This window comes from Cavia porcellus, unplaced genomic scaffold (genome assembly GCF_034190915.1).
Source record: "Cavia porcellus strain 051 isolate PalLab524CR breed Dunkin Hartley unplaced genomic scaffold, mCavPor4.1 scaffold_23, whole genome shotgun sequence".
Lineage (NCBI taxonomy): Eukaryota > Metazoa > Chordata > Mammalia > Rodentia > Caviidae > Cavia > Cavia porcellus.
In genome coordinates this window covers 38,355,595-38,372,691 of record NW_026947506.1, presented here as the reverse complement: position 1 = coordinate 38,372,691, position 17,097 = coordinate 38,355,595, and the positions used below count along the sequence as shown (strand labels likewise).

General features: G+C 37.9%; 1 protein-coding gene across 1 annotated transcript in view; it reads right to left on the bottom strand.

Annotated features, from left to right (window-relative positions):
• The window catches only part of Cyp3a17 (cytochrome P450 3A17), a gene marked incomplete at its 3' end in the record, with an annotated part of 74,149 nt that overhangs the window by 6,514 nt on the left and 50,538 nt on the right, over positions 1-17,097 (bottom strand). Inside the window, 4 exon segments of the mRNA NM_001173069.1 lie at positions 1,345-1,357; positions 4,897-4,901; positions 8,100-8,110; positions 12,682-12,692.

Sequence of the window (17,097 nt, the reverse complement as noted above, 5' to 3'; positions counted from 1 at the left end):
ACAGTCATGCTTTGACCTGTATTGTTATATTGTTATGTCCTGTTTTATCTCAATCTCTCCCTTATTCATTAAAAATTATTTAGTTATTTTTTATGTTTTTTTTAATTGAGGGGAAAATTTTTAAAAATGAGCAGGATATATAATAGTAACTTTTTTGATTTCCTATTAACTTGTTTTGAAGTCCTATAATACTCCCACTATCTTGTTTTTACTGATTAGACTCTGTTCCATTCTGTATGATAGTATCAAGTTTGAGGGTATAGGCAACTACTTTGAAGGCAATAAGATTCACTAAGATGTCCATTCTGGTTTGACTATTGTCTCCTTTGGAAGTCCTGTAATGTTTACAATGCTTAAGTTTTATTTGTCTTGTTCTCTACTGTTTTGTTCAACTTTATAATATATAATGAGATAGATAATTCTTTTTAAGGAAACAAGAGACATTGTTGATAACCATTGTTGATAACCTTGTACTCTGTTTTACATCATGTGCTATGTCTATCCTTGGTTTGACTGACAGCTTTGTTTTGCCATATTTGACTTTATTCTCCCTCCCCCCAAAAAGTAATAAGAACTAAGGAGTAATAAAACCCAATATGTGTAAATTTTGTTGTAAAAAAGAGAGGGAAAAAAGAGTTCTAAATGATACAACAGCAAGAGTGTTTAGGGGTGTTAAATAGCTGACCATATTAATGTTTTTGGTTGGGTCATTGAACACAACTGTTTGCAGTCTCACTGTTTGAGTGTCCACTTTGTATGCTTTGATACTGTGATTTGAGCAACTATCTCTAAGATGATAATATGTAATCTATTAACAGGTGATTTCTTACTGTTTTTTTTTTTTTGTTTTTTTTTTTTTTGTAGTTCTGTATTACTTGTACCCTTACACTTGTTTTGTTTTGTTTTTTCTCTTTTTCCTTTTAAATAAAATTTTAAAAAAAGAAAAGAAATCACTGGCTACTATAATACCAAATAACAGATTTGGTGAGCCAATCAAGAAGTCAGATTTTTGACAGTTTGTTTCACTCTCTCTCTGAAATCTACAGGCTCAAACTAAGAAAGACTGGTTTTCCCTTCTTGTTCCTTCTCTCCCTGGATGGAATTTTTGGTGGTAGAGAAGCAGGGAACTAGAGGGCCATAGCAATGAATGGAAGCTGAGGACACTGCTGGTCTCACCAGCAACCATAAGAGTTAGTGGAGGACAGACCTGCATCTCCATGTCTCTGAGCACTGGACGAGGGGGGGAGACATAGACACAGGGTGATCTGTTGCTATCTGCTGCTCTCCTTCCTTTTGGTCATTATGGAGTGGTTGTCTTTCAAGTAATTCACTTGTTTAGAAAACAAATTATAATTATGGTAGCCATTTTGAATTTACTATTATCTTATTTTCAACTCCTGTATTGAATTCTTTGTTTTTATTGGTTCTATTCTGTTCTGTTTTGTTTGATTTTACCATGTCCAAAAGTACGGGCAGCTATTTTGAAGACAAAAACTTGTATTATGGTAGCTATTGCTGATTTCCTATTATCTTGTTTTGAAATTCTATGTCACTTATACTGTTTTGTTTCTGATTGGCATTATTCTGTTTTATTTTGCTTGATTTTACTCTCTTTAAAATTACCGAAAAGAAGTTATAAATGTTGGCTTGCTAGATTATTTGAATAAGAAAGATTTATATAATGTTAAGAAACCTAAAATCAAGTAAATATTTTACCTGAAAGTTGAAATATTAGAGTAAGTATTTAATTCAGGTATTTTCAAGCTTTAAAATTAAATTTGTTTACCTACTGTATAATTATTTAACATGTAAAAGTCCATCAAATGCCATCTTATTGTAAGTTAACTGTAGATAATCAGGGCTTCTGATGAAGCAAAAACATATATTTGTCTGTACAGTGCATGAATGAGAGATTTCCAGTGTTTCCAACAGAGTAATATACTTGTTTTAATTTTTAAGCATAAGAAAACATGATCTGACTTATTCTTGGAAAATACATGTAAAGGTGTTTTAAGGGTTATTCTATTTGTAAAAACAATTTGGTTACATTATGCTTGCTATTATGATCTGGTGGTAAGGTTTTAACAATTTACAAGTATTGTAGATTTTTGAAACTGAATGAGAGAATATTATAGAACTATGCTGCCATTCTAAGCATTCTTGTGCATATTTATGCAAAGTACAATAATTAAAATTTATGGATATGTCTGGAAAAGCTTTATTCTAAGAACATCTTGTGTTGTTACTTTATTCCTCACTAGTTAAAAATAGTCAAGGTTTTTCATAATGCGAACCTTAAAAGACTGCAATTTATAGTCTGGAGAATATCAAAGAAACTGACTGTGATTTATGGAGCACTTCCTAGGCATGAAGATGTAAGCTTTGAGTACACATTCAATCCAAATCCATTTACTTGTATCAATAACTAGTCTCTACTTTCCTTTCTTGTTCACAAGTACTTTTGACTCTGAAAGAATTGACGTCAACAAACCAGAAAATTTCCCATATTATTTATTTGTTCTACTAGCAAATATTATTTTGCTGTATATGTTAATAGACATCCCTGTGATTGATTTTTTAATTTAATTTATTCTTCACATGAATCTACTTAGGAAATTAGCTGCTCTCTTATTATTCATGTAGGTTCAGCTGAGGCATAGTTAGCCTGGGTTTCTAATCTTTCCCAGCTTAATTTTATCTCTGAATTCCCTAGCTCTCAGAAACCATTTCCTGCCTTAGTATAGCTATTGTCAGGCTCTAGTTGTATACATACCGACAACTCTTTGTTGCTATTGATCCTAGAAATCATTCTGAATTTTGAATCTTATATGATGAATGCAGTCTGTAGAACACTTCTGTTCTAAAGCAGACATGACCATCAGCATAAGTATCAATATAGGAGATAATGAAAACAGAGGGTCAGCCTGGAAACTAAGGTCTCAGGACACCCAGGTTGTTTAAGATTTGGGAAGTTTGGGAAGAAACATCAGAAGGCTTTTAAAATAGGACAACAATATTTTGAGAATTTACTTCAGATTCAGTTGGTTGATTTATTACAATTTAAAAGTATGAAGGTAATTTTTTAATTGGCATTTTCTTTTTATTTTTATTTTATTTAAAGCAGAAAAAACCAAAACTGCATAAGGGTATAAGTAACACAGAATTTCAAAAAAACAGTATGAAATCACTAGTTAATAGATTACATATTGTCATCTTACAAATAGGTGTTCAAGTTACAGGATTAAAACATACAAAGTGGACATTCAAACAGTGAGACTACAAACCGTTGTGTTCAATGATCCAACAAAAACTTAGTAATATGGTCACCTGTCTTAACACACCTAAACACACTTGCAGTTGTATCCTTTAGAGCACTGTTTTTTCCTCTTTTTTACAAAAACATTTACACATTTTGGGTTTTATTACTCTCATACTTCTTATTACATTTTTCGAAGAGAATAAAACCAAATACGACAAAGCAAAGCAGTAAGTCATAACACAAGACGGACATAGCAAATGATGCAAAAACAGAATACAAGGTAATCAACAGTGGTTACCATAATGCCTCTTGCTAACTTAAAAAGAATTGCCTCTATCATTAGGTATAATAAAATTGAATAAAATCGTACAGAACAAGACCAATAAAACTGAAACATTGGAGACATTACAGGACTTCAAAAGAAGATAATAGTTAAACCAGAAGAGGGGTCATAGTGAATCTTATTGCCTTCAAAGGAGTTGCCTTTACCCTGAAACTTGATACTATCAAACAGAACAAAACAGAGTAAAATCAGTCAAAAAAGATGGGGGGAACAATACAGGGCTTCAAATCAAGTTAATAGGAAATGAAAATGTTACTATAATATATCCTGCTAATTTTTTATTTTTCCCTTAATTAAAAAATAAATAAATAAATAAATAAATAAACAGATTTTATTAAACAAAGGGAGAGACTGAGATAAAAGAGGACATAACAACATAACAATAAAGGTCAAAGCATAACAATTTCAGCAACCTAGTGCTTCAACACAAGATAACCCGACTTAATAGTAGTTAACATAGTGTCTCTTTCCTTGAAATATTTGAGTATAACTTCATAAACTATGACTTCAAATATACCCAAACAGTGTGAAACCATTCAAGAGGATGAACGCATTACACGGTATTTAGAACCAGCTAACAGGCAACGAACAATGGTTTCTATCTTATGTCTTTGCCTATAAAAATTTTTGTTTATACTAGCACATATAATAAAATCCAGTAAGATACAACATGATAAAAACAATGGGGATAGAAGAACAACAGTTTGGTCGAACTTCAAAACAAGATGATGTTAAATCAGCACTAGCTATTATGATGTCCGGTTTTCTTCAATATAGCTGTTCATATCATCACAGGCAATAATATCAAACAGCCCAGAGTAAAGCCATTCCAATTAATGAGTGAAAACTTTATAAGGCTTCAAAGCCACATAATGGGACATCATGATTACCATATACTTTTATATAATTGAATCACTTCTTACAATAGGGAAACTATTAGGTATTCATACATGTGAATTTGATTTCTTTCACTTATGAATATGGTCTCAAGATGCATCCATTTATTTATAAATATCTCAATGTGATCCTTCTTTATAGCTGAGTAGTACTCCATTGTATGAAAATACAACAACTTTTTATCCATTCCTCACTTGATGGACACTTATGTTGTTTCCAAGATCTGGCTATTACAAATTGTGTTGCTATAAACATGGGTGCACATATATCACTGTGGTATGATGTTTTCAGTTCTTCTGGGAATATGCTTAGAAGTGGAATAGCTGCGTCAAATGGGACTTCCAATCCCAGCTTTCTAAGAAATCTCCACACTGACCTCCACAATCGTTGCACCAGTCTACACTCCCACCAACAGTGCAGGAGAGTTCCTTTTTCCTCACAGCCTCCCCAGCATTTCTTGTTGGTGGTTTTCTTGATCTTGGCCATTCTTTCAGGAGTGAGATGGAATCTCAGTGTGGTTTTAGTTTGCATTTCTCTAATGACTAAGGATGATGAGCATTTTTTCATGTATTTATTTGCCATTTGTATTTCTTCATCTGAGAAGTGTTTATTCAACTCAGATGCCCATTTTTGGATTGGATCTTTGAATTTTGGGTGTCTGATTTTTTTAAATTCTTTATATGCTTTAGACAGAAGTCCTTTGTCTGAGGGAGAGCTCAGTAAGCATTTTACAGACTTTGTGGGTTTTCTTTTCACTATGCTGGAGATTTCTTTTGACATGCAGAAACTTTGTAATAAGAGGTGATCCCAGTTATTGATTCTGGGAAGTATTTCCCATGTGGTATGAGTCCTGTTCATGAATTCTCAACCTACTCCTGTGTTTTCAAGGTTTCTACGCAATTTGTCTTCCAATAGATTAGGTGTTTTTGTTTTAATATTCAGATCTTTGATCCATTTAGATTTTAATTTAGTACATGGTGTTAGGCATGGGTTTAGTTTTAGCTTTTGGCATATGGTGAACCAGTTCTTCCAACACCATTTATTAAAGAGACTGTCGTTCTTCCAGTGAACCTGCCTGGCTCCTTTATCAAAGATAAGGTGGTTGAGTGTGTTTGTAGTTGTGGTTGTATCTTCTAATCTATTTCATTGATCTTTGGCTCTGTTTTGATTCGAGTACCATGTCGATTTTACTACAGTTGCTTTGGAGTGTAACTTCAAGTCAGGGATTGTGATACCTCCTGCCTTGCTTTTGCTGCTCAGAACTGTCTTTGCTATTCTAGGTCTCTTCTAGCTCCAGATAAATTGTAGGATTGATTTCTCTAGATATATGAGGTATTATGTTGGTATTTTTATTGGGATTGCATTGAATCTGTATAACAGTTTTGGGAGAATGGCCATTCTCACAATATTTATTCTTGTATTCATGAGCAAGGCATTTCTTTCCATTTTCTCAGATCCTCTTCACTTTCTTTTTTCAGTGTAATATGATTTTCCCTGTGTAGGTCTTTCACTTCTTTCGTGAGACTAATTCCTAAATATTTCATTTTTTTTTTTTGCTTGCTAGTGTGAAGGGTGTGGCTTCTCTTATTTCTCTCTCTGTGATTTTCTGCTTAGTGTAGAAGAATGCTATTGATTTTTGAGTATTGATTTTGTATCCAACTACATTACTGAATTTATTATATCTAAGAGTCTTTCAATGGAATTTAGGGGATCTTCTATGTAGAGTATCACGTTATCTGCAAACAATGAAAATTTAACTTCTTCTTTTCCTATCTGTACCCCTTTTATTTCTCTCTCCTGTCTAATTGCCCTGACTAGTATTTCCATTACTATATATAAACAAGAGTGTTGATAAAGGACATCCTTGTGTTGTGCCTGATTTTAAAGTAAAGGTCTTCAATTTGGGGGCATTTAATATGATACTGGCTGTTGGTTTTCATAGATCGCCTCTATTATATTGAGGTAAAGAACATCTATTCCAATTTTTCTGTAAAGTTCTTATCATGAATGAATGTTGGACCTTATCAAAAGCTTTTTCTGCATCTATAGAAATGATCATGTGATTCTTACTTTTGACTCTATTGATATGGTAGGTTACATTCATTGATATACATATGTTGAACCATCCCTGCATACCTAGGAAAATCCCGCTTGTTCATGGTGTATAATCTTCTTGATGATTTGCTGCATCCTATTTGCCAATATTTGATTGAGAATTTTTACATTTGTGTTCATTAGGGAGATTGGTCTATAATTATCTTTTTCCATTAGGTCTTTCTCAGGTTTTGGTACTAGAGTAATATTTGCTTCCACGAATGTCTTAAGAAGGATTGCTTCTCTTTCGATTTCATTGAAGAGTTTGTAAAATGTTGGCATTAGGTCCACTTTGTCTTTCTTGTAGAATTCTGCAGTGAATCCATCTGGGCCTGGGCTCTTCTTTGTAGGTAAACACTTAATTACATTTTGAATTTCATTAATAGAAATTGGGTTATTCATATTTTCACATCCTCTTGATCTAGCTTTGGTACTTCATATGTTTCTAAGAATGTCTATTTCTCCTGTGTTATCAAATCTTTGAGAGTAGAGGTTTTTGAAAGAGGTGTTGATGAACTTCTTTATTTCTGTAGAGTCTGTAGTTATTTCAACTTTTTCATTTCTTATTGCATGAATTTGAGCTTTTTCTTCCCTTTTTAAAATAAGGTTGGCTAGGGGCTTGTCAATTATATTTATTCTTTCCAAGAACCAACTTTTGATTCGTTGATTCTTTGGATTATTTTGTTAGTCTCTATTGCATTGATTTCTGCTCTGATTTTTAAAACTTCCTCTCTTCTTTTGGCTATGGGCTTGACTTGCTCTTCTTTTGCTAGCTGTCTGAGGTGTACCATCAGGTTATTTATTTTTATTCGTGCTGTTTTCCTGATGTTGGAACTCAGTACAATAAATTTTCCTCTGAGGACGGCTTTCATTACATCCCACAGATTCCGGTAAGTTGTATTTGGATTTTCATTTGCTTGTAGGTATTGTTTAATTTCTTCTTTAATTTCCCGTGTGACTCACTGATTACTCAAGAGTGTGTTATTCAATTTCCATGTTTTAGTGGGATTTTTGCAGTATCTTTTATCATTAGTTTCTAATTCCAAAGCAATATGATCCGGTAACATGTTTGGGATAATTTCAACTTTTTGCATTTATTTTAATATGATCTGTGAGCTAATGTATGGCCTATTTTAGAGAATGACCCATGCACTGCTGAGAAGAATGTGTATTCTGATGTTGTTGGATGGAACACTCTGTATATGTCTATCAAGGCCATTTGTTCACAGGTGTGATTCAGTTCTCTTATTTCTTTGTTGATTTTCTGTCTGGTTGATCTGTGCCTTGGTGTCAATGGTTTGTTAAGGTTTCCTGTTATAATTGTTTTACTGATAATTTGATTTTTCATTTCTGTTAATACTTGTTTTGTGTAACTGGTGCTCTGGAATTTGGTGCATATATATTTAAGGTAGTTATCTCTTCCTCTTAAAATTTTCCCCTAACAAGTATGTAGTCACTATATTTGTCTTGTCTGATCACTATTGCTTTAAAGTTCACATTGTCTGCAAAGAGAATGGCTACTCCTGATATTTTGGGGTTCCTGTTGCATGAACTATTGTTTTCCATCCTTTGACTTTTAGTCTGTGAGTATACTTTTGGGTTATATGGGTTTCTTGTAGACAACATATGGTTGGATTTTGTTTCTTGATCCATTCTATCAGCCTGTTTCTTTTAATTGGTGCATTGAGACCATTTAAATTAATGGTTATAAGGGTTATATGTTGGTTTATTGTTGACATGTTATCTTTCTGTTCTGTTTAATTGTCTGCTTTGCTTAGTGGTTTTTTCCTAGGTGTATCTAAACTATCTTTCAATGTTTTTTTGCAGGGTTGGCTGGGTGATCACGAAGTTCTTCAACTGTTCTTTGTCCTGGAAGTATCTTATTTCTCCAATTTTGAAGGACAGTTCTGTAGGGTACATCAGTCTAGGCTGGAAATCATTTTACTTTAGGATCTGAAATACTTCACTCCATGCTCTTCTTGACTTATTGTTTGTGCTGAGAAGTCTGCTGTGTTTCTGATAAGTTTGACTTTATAAGTGATCTGTATTTTCTATCTGACAGCTTTTAATATTCTAGTCTTATGTTGGATATCTGGGATGGTGATTATTATATGTCTGGATGTAGTTTTATTTTGGTTATGACTATTTGGAGTTCTGTATGCTTCACTGATCCTGATGTCAGTTTATGATCTCATGTTTGGGAAATTTTCAGGCATTACTTCTCTAAATATCTTCTTTACATCCTTTATGTCACACACTTTATTTTCATTAATCCCTATCAATCTTATGGTTGTTTTTTTGCATCATCTTGCAGTTGTTGAATTGTTATTTCTGATTCTTTGTGATTTTTAAAAGATCTTTTCTTTCCTGTTCACTAGCTTCAATCTTGTCTTCAAGGTATGAAATATATCTTCACTTTCATTGAGGCAATTTTTACAGCTTTCAGTGGAATTTTTTATTTCCTATATATCTCTGTGCATCTTCTTTATTTATTCTGTTTGTTTCTTATATTGCTCATCTATGGACTCTATCTTTTTGTTTAGTTCCTCCAAGTTTTTAACTGTGTCTTCTTTAGATATATTCAGCTTCTCTTTCATTTCTTTTATCATTTCTTCAGTTACCTGGGAGATTATTTATAGTTTGAATTCCTTTAAAGCTTCCCAGAATTGCTTGTTTATTTCAGTTCTATTATGTCCGATATTTGAGGTGTACAGCACATATTTTCTTCTATGTGTATCACTCCTAAGGTTTCTTTGGATGGGCTAGAGGTTAGAGATTGTAGTTTGGTCTTTCGTTTTGTCATTGTCCTATATTTCTGTGTTTCAAGTGTTTACAGTGTTATTCTAAGACTTCTTCAGGGACTGTTGGAAATGCTCTTGTATGCCCTCAGCTTCTGGGACTCTGGCACCAAGTTCCCTAGATTGACAGGGGTTCACTGGGGGTGGAGCAGGCTGCCTCAAGCCCAGCCTCTGGAACCCAGAACTGCAGGGAAAGGGAAGGGTGATGCCGGTACCCTGGACATGCCGCACTACTCCAGTGCACCCAGAAGCTGCGAGGTTCCCTGTCAGGGGCCAAGACAGGGTCCCAAACTATCTGGACTCAAGGGAAAGTGTGCGGGGCACTTATTCCAGTCACCGGACCTCTGGAACAAGTGGCACCCATCTGCTTGCTTAGAACTCCACAGTCCACCAAGCACAGCTGGGAACAGGGAGGCCCATGCCGGCACCCCAACCCACCAAACTGCTCCAGTGCACCCGGAAGCTACGAGAGTCCCAGACAAGCTGGACTGCGGGGGCGGGGGGGCATGCATAGGGCACGTATGCCAGGCCACCAAGCCTCTGGAACCAGTGGTGCCTGCCTGCTTGCTTAGAATTCCACAGTTTGCCAAGCAATGCCAGGAACCAGGAGGCCGAGCTGAGGCCCGCTGAGCTGATCCAGTGCATCCAGAAGCTGGGAGGGTCGGCATTTTATTTTTCTAAGTCTTGTGAATGAACATTCATTGTGGTTTGGGGGCAGAGGAACTGCTGACTGAATCATGTGAACTCTTTGCCTTCTCGCACTTATAGATAAGAGCCAAAGCCTTTACTTTCAGAAAATACATGATACTCAGGATAAAACCCGTCCTTATCTCAAAATTCAAGTAATTATTTTAGTTTTACACCAATATTACCTTAAAGTCAAAGCATTGATGGGATGAAGGTAAGATATTGTTTCCCAGGCAACCGGGGAGCCTCTGGGACTTCACCCTTCTTCTTAAAGCATTATAGGGCCATGACACAGAGTCCTAAAGCTAAGAAAACACCCAGAGGATTACTAATGCACTGGTACTGCCAGAGATTCAAACAGAGATGTCTTCTTAGTAAGCACTTGAATATCACAAGCCACACTTTGTGAAATCTTGGGTCTCTGTCCTTCTGCAGGGGACACCCTGCACTAGTTTTCTCTCATTACAGGCATCAAGACATGCCATGGGAAACATTCTGTAAAAGGCTCTATAGATCCCAGAGACTTCACCATTAATGATGCAGTGAGACTTATTTGACCCAAGCAATCTAAAAAAGGAATAATTTATATACATTTACAACATGGTTTAGGTCCAGTGTAAACTAATGGATGGCTAGAGATAGGTAAGTGACAGCAGTTTAAATTACAACACTGTTTTACAGTCATTTCTGAAAAAAGCATAGAAAGTAGATTAGTCTCTTATGTTCAGGTTTATCTCTGGAAAAGTCCAGAAACTCTGGTCATTAGTAGCCTCTCAGGAAGAAAAGCATGATATCAATGATGATCTTGTCTTCAGATGCCCACCAGTCTCTCTGGGGAGCATTGGTCTCTCTCATCAGCTTAATGAATACAACCACAGTAGGAGAGTCCTCAGGCTCCGCTTTATAATATTTAGGCAGTGCTCAAGAACTCCACGAGAGCATAACAATCCAATATTTTCAAAGATCCTAATACGTTTTTCCATCACCCAGTTGCTGGACATGACCTTTCTGTGTTCAACAGCTGAGATCTAGAGAAAGGCTGAGCTGGGCATTTAGCTAAGTGGTTTAACTCCCTGCTTGGCGAGTACAAGGTCATGAGCTCAATCCCCAGGACCAAAAGAGAGAGAGACAGAGAGACAGAAAGAGAGCAGTTCCAGGGCAGGAGCACTTAGATATTTTTCTTTTAGAGACTCAAAAGCTGTCTGTTATTCTGGACTCCACTCCAGTGAGGGACTGATTCCTCCTTTCAAAACCTCATATAGGGGATTTGCAATGGCTGCAAAGTTGTGAACCCAGAAGCAACAGTATCCAACTCTCTCCAAAAACTCCCTCATCTTTTCAGGATGAGGGCTTCTTTAGATCCTGGATTGCCTGGGTATGAGAGGCTGATAGCTAGCATGTCCCATTCTTTAATACAAATCCTAAAACTATACACTTTGTACATAAATTTGAGGCTTTCTTTTTGACACTTGATATCCTTTATCTGGGAGCAGCCCCAAAAACCTCTTTGTTCCTTCCTGACTCAGTTCTTTTCACTCAACAGCTGAAAGCAAGTCATCAACATATTGTAACAAAGAAATGTCAGAATTTTCTTGGCTAAAAGGCACCAGATGTTTGGATAAGATCTCACCCCAATATTGTAGGGGAGTTCTTAAATCTTTGGGGAACCCTTGTCCAGGTGAGTTGACACTTTTGTCCTCCTCTCCAAGGTTCCTCCCATTCAAAAGAAAATATTTTTTGAGACCCTAAAGACAAAAGAATGCAAAAGAAAGCATTTTTAAAATCTAACACAGTATATCAAGTGTAAGCAGGTAGAAGTAAACTAAGCAAAGTATAAGGGTTTCAGACAGTAGAGTGGAGGGTAACAACCAACGTGTTTACAGCTCACGAGTCCTAGACTGGTCTATATTCATTTGTCCCAGGCTTTCAAACTGGTAGAAAAGGAGTATTCTGTGGGGACTGACACTCTGTGCCTCTAGTAGCATCTACCAATGAGGTTTACTCCCTTTTTGAGCCTTCATGTTCATGGGTATTGTTTCATATGAACCAGTTTTGCCTGTCCACTGGCTCCACTGGGGACACATATGCTGTCTACTGGCCCAGACCATGGTGAATAGTTGGGCCCAAGAAGGGAGCACAAGATGCTCTGGTATCTGTTCTTCCAATTCTAAGATGTGATATTCCTGCATAGGACGGATAACAGTGAGAACATAAGTCTCTGGAGGAACTTTCTTACCAGGAGTTAGCATGGTTTCCTGAGCAGTAAAAGAAATCTGAGCTCACAGATTGTGGAAGAAGTCTTGGCCCAGGAGGGAGAAATGACATTTGGGCATAAGTACAAGAGAATGACTAAGCACTTCTCTTCCAAAATGTACATATCGCTGTTCACTACAGAAATATGTTGAACACTGGCCAGTTGTTCCTGGCACATATATCTTTTCACCTACTGGCTGGGTAGGTGCAGACATATCCATGCCAGTTTTCACCAGGAATCCAATAGGCTTTACCTCTAGATTCGTGGCTAACTTGGGTTCCCTGGGCCTGAGAAACAGAGACTCATGACCATTTCATTCTGAAACTTCACTTGAATTCATCACAAATACTTCCTTTTTTTCTTTGCATAGCAGCTTTGGACATTGTAACTTGAAGTGTCTCTTCCGTTGCAATAGGCACATTGGTCTGGGTCTAAAAGCAGGAAGCAGCCTCCCTGGAAAGGCCACTCTACTTCATCCTTCTTTCCTCTGGATCCTGACTGAGCCACTCCTTTGTAAACTGCCATCATCACTTCCACCTGTTCTGCCTGAGGTTTTCACCTCTTTTCTTCTCTGTTTTAATACACCTTCTGGCTTACCACAATCAAGTGAGTCACAATCATTCCTAAAAATGCATCCAGTTTTTGTAACTTGGGGCACACCTGGGGGCCAACTGACATACCACAAAGTCCATGTTAACAATGCACTTGGGTGCTTGTGAGTTGAGTAGCATGTATGTTTGATAGGCCTCCAGGAGGTGCTTGAGAAATGCAGTGGGGCATCTACCTGGCTCCAATACACTTCTACCAACTTATTTCAATTAGAGGGGTGATGAGCAGCCACAAGATTCTCTTTTCTCATGGCATGGTGGTATGCCTGTATTTGCTGAGCACCCAGATCATCATTTGGGTCCTAATCTGGTAATTGCTGAGCCACAGGCTTACATGAGTCACTGCCACTGCCTTACCTTGTTCAGTTTCCCATAGTCTCTGATCTCACTTGATCCACTCTTTGCCTTCTGTGTGTGTGTGTGTGTGTGTGTGTGTGTGTGTGTGTGTGTTTCTCTTTTCCCTGAGGAAAACAAAGTTAAAAGCAGTTGCTGACAATCATACCAACTAGGGCAATGTTTTTTAAACACTGAATCCACCAAGGTAATCAGAGCCCAAGGCTTCTCTATAAAAGGGAGATTCTGAGGCTTCCAAATGAACAACTCACTAGTGCTAAAAGAAACATAAACCCAAAACAGACAATACACTCCCTTCCACTCCTGGAAAGGCTATCTGCCAGAAGGTCAAAACAGGGACTGCATCTGAGAAAGATACTTCCTTATCCAGAGAGGTGGAATCTTCCATGGACTCTGGAGATGGTCACTTGATGGTGATGGTCCTTGTGGGGTCAGCAAGGAACACAATAGTGTGGTAGCAAAGAAGTGGGTAGGGGTTAGAGTCATTCTCTTTGGAGGCCAATGGCAAGACAGATGATTTTGCCCCAGAGGGTTTTCCTTTTGTTACCAACACTGACTCAGGTGATCCACAAGCACACATTTTAAACCATGGAAGTAATGCTCAAACTACAAACAGCCAGGAGTCTATATAGGAAATTTAACATGGGTGCCCTGGCTTCCCAGTGACAAAGTTGCACACTTGAATGGCTACCTGAGGATTGAGCATCACCTCTAATGACCATCCCACATCAAAAAGGCCGTTCCAGCCTCCACAGAGCATGGAGCTTTCCTCATTTCATCTTAACCTCATACTCACTTTTATACTTATCAAAATTTTAACCCTACAGTCCAAGACAATCAGCTTGCCGTCATCTGAACTCATTGTGACCTAAGAACAAAATAGTAGCAGCCTACCTCAGCAAGTCTTCCATCCCTCACTCAGCCAACAGTGCAAACGGCCACAAGAAACCCTTTTATAAGGCAAAGGCTAGCAAAGTTTTGAAATATGCCTGTTCCTGCAGAAACGTACAGCAGATGGCCTGGAGGCTCCAGAGTCTCCAAATGCAAGATTGTGAGAGGCAGAAAAACCAAGAGAAGGGTGACCACCAGTACTCCCAACCAAGTGATAGATTGAACAGTGATCTGAAATTCTGGGTGCATTGGTGTGGGGGGCTAACACAGACACACAAAAAAGACATACAACCCCAGTACATGGTTACCCTCCCAAATGAGAAATTGGAACAAATTCAGAGACAAGCTCTGACCAAACACTTGGTCATACCAAAACTTAATAATCACTGCATCCTGTGACATGGATCCCACCAATGTAACCAAATGCTAGCTCAAAGAATCAAGTCCCTGGATGAATCCACAACAAATACTAAATGAAACCAAATTTCCAAATGTTTACCCAGGTCAGGAGACAAGCTTTGTTGTTCCATCGTGCAGCTGTGTTACCTGTGTTACCCTGCCTCACAGTCGTTCAAGGAGCCTAGCTGAAATCAGCCAGTGTACCCTGCTTCTTGAAGACCAACTGCCAAGGTGTGTAGGAATGGGACTTCCTCAAACAAGGACCATCCCATGAGTAAATAATGGGAGCTCCAAATGTAGTGGCAGAAGACATGAAAGAGACCCTCCAAAATGTATAGAATGGATACAACCAAGCTTTATTAGCCAGTAGAAGGCATGGTCAGCAATAAGCCAAGACACATTGACCACCAGGCTTTGTTCTCAGGAGTTTTTATACACTTAACAAGCTCCTCATTAACCATAAAAATCACATGTCTTCACTTGGGATTTGACAGGAGAACCATAAGTTCTTTCTCAAACATCAGGGTCATTAATCAAACAGGATGGAGGCAAGAGTCGATATGTTCATTATTTGCGATAACAGTTTATTCCACCCTTGTGGTTTTCTGATTAACTGGGAGGGTGTTGGAGACCACTAGGAAGTGGCTCCTAGCAGGATTTAAATTTTACTAGTTGGCTTTCTATGTTTATCTGTGAGTCTGTCCCAGGCCTAGGCCCCTTGCCTGGTGAAGGGAGCTGATTCATAGTAAGTGAGCCTCTATGAATCACTGGTCCTGGCTGAGGCCTGTAGTGGCCTGTGACCAAAGATACCTCAAAGGGCAAGATAAGACCACGGCTGCGGACACATGGCTCCAATCCCAATTAACAAGATAAAGTCTGCAGCTGCAAAAGTTACTCCTACAGTCTAACTTCTACCATGTCTTCATGGTAGTGCTACTAAGTGGACTTGATTCACTACTTGGAGACATCCTTGAAGTGACTCCCAAGGTCCTGCACACTGCCTGCAGTTTCCCCAGTATCTTCTTGGTCCTTATATGAGTGAACTGATCCAGAGAAATTTTTATCTTAACCCTTGGAGTCTTGAGCTTAATTAAAGGGTTATGACACTCCTGGGGCCCTAAAAAAATCATACAATTTGTCTCTTTTTATTTAGCCTCAAACATACACTCATTTGGAAAACCTGGGATCAAGGTCACAACCCAATAGGAGGGTGTGAGTTGATCTAAAGTTTACCAGGTGTGAGTTCATCTAAAGTTTACCATTAAATTACAACAGAGTCCAAAAGCAAAATGGAGTCACTTTAGCCATGCCATGCTTAAATCAACAACAACAAAAAAAACTACAGATGACTTTGGACCTCATATGTAAACAACTTCAATTACTCTTTTTTAACTTCCTTCTCTGAAAAAAATCTCCCCTAGTTCTATAGGCATAATTGGTATTGAGGGGGACCCTACTAAGAACTTCTTTACTACTGCTCTGCATGTCAGTTCAAGGTTTTGGTGCTAGTGTCCACACAACAATCTGGAAAAAGGGAGGTTACCTAAAAATTCTAGAGATAGTCTATCTTCATAGGCAGTTCTCTGTCATTCATTACAAGGGGTGTAAAATTGACACGTTTTAAAGTCTCTTTGAAAACTCCAGTGGCTGACAGTGATACAAGTGGAGCAGCCTTGCAGCCCCTCAAGATTCTATTATTATTTCCAATGCCTGAGGAATTATTCTGGTCCTTCCTCAAGGGATGCAGATAAACTACATGGTAAATGATCACTCAAATTTTCAAAAGACTAAAATTCTACTCCTGTAATCACTGAAATACGTTAGGCTCCTCTTCAAAAAGTAGTACTCCAATTCGGTCCTGAGTATAGTTGTCCCCAAAGATTGTTGCTGGTACCCTGCCTAACAATTGCTCCTGAAAACTTCACCAAACTCTCTTTTGTTAAACAGAAAGCTCAAACGTTCTGCATATACAGACATTAACTCCTTTCTCATTGTCTTCTGACAGGTTTTTTTCAACTCAGCCATCATCCTAAATTACAGAGTACATAATCCGCAGTGTGTAGGACCTACAATCATTTTCAGCAGGAAGTAGCTATATGAACCTAGAGACCACCACTCCTGCGGCAGCCCATAAAGCCCATTTATATCTCTCTAGGGGAAGTGAGGCAGTAGACTAGGGCATAGCAAATTAGGGCCTGAGCAATTTGTGGTGATCTATCAATCACAGACATTAATTAATAATAGAGGTGGAGAACAAATGCACAGAATAAATTCCAAGCCCTGCACCTGATACCAATCTACTGGTATGAGATCAAGGGAGGGGGCTGGGGATTTAGCTCAGCGGCATAAGCACCTCTCTTGCAAGCAGGCGGTCGTGAGTTCGACTCCTGGTACCGACAAAAGCAAAACAAAACAAAAAAAGAGATCAAGGAGGCTTTGGATGCAACTCTTTAGATCTGACATCAGAACAATAGTCATCAAGCTGGTGAGTCTCTCCACCAGCCCAACTTGAA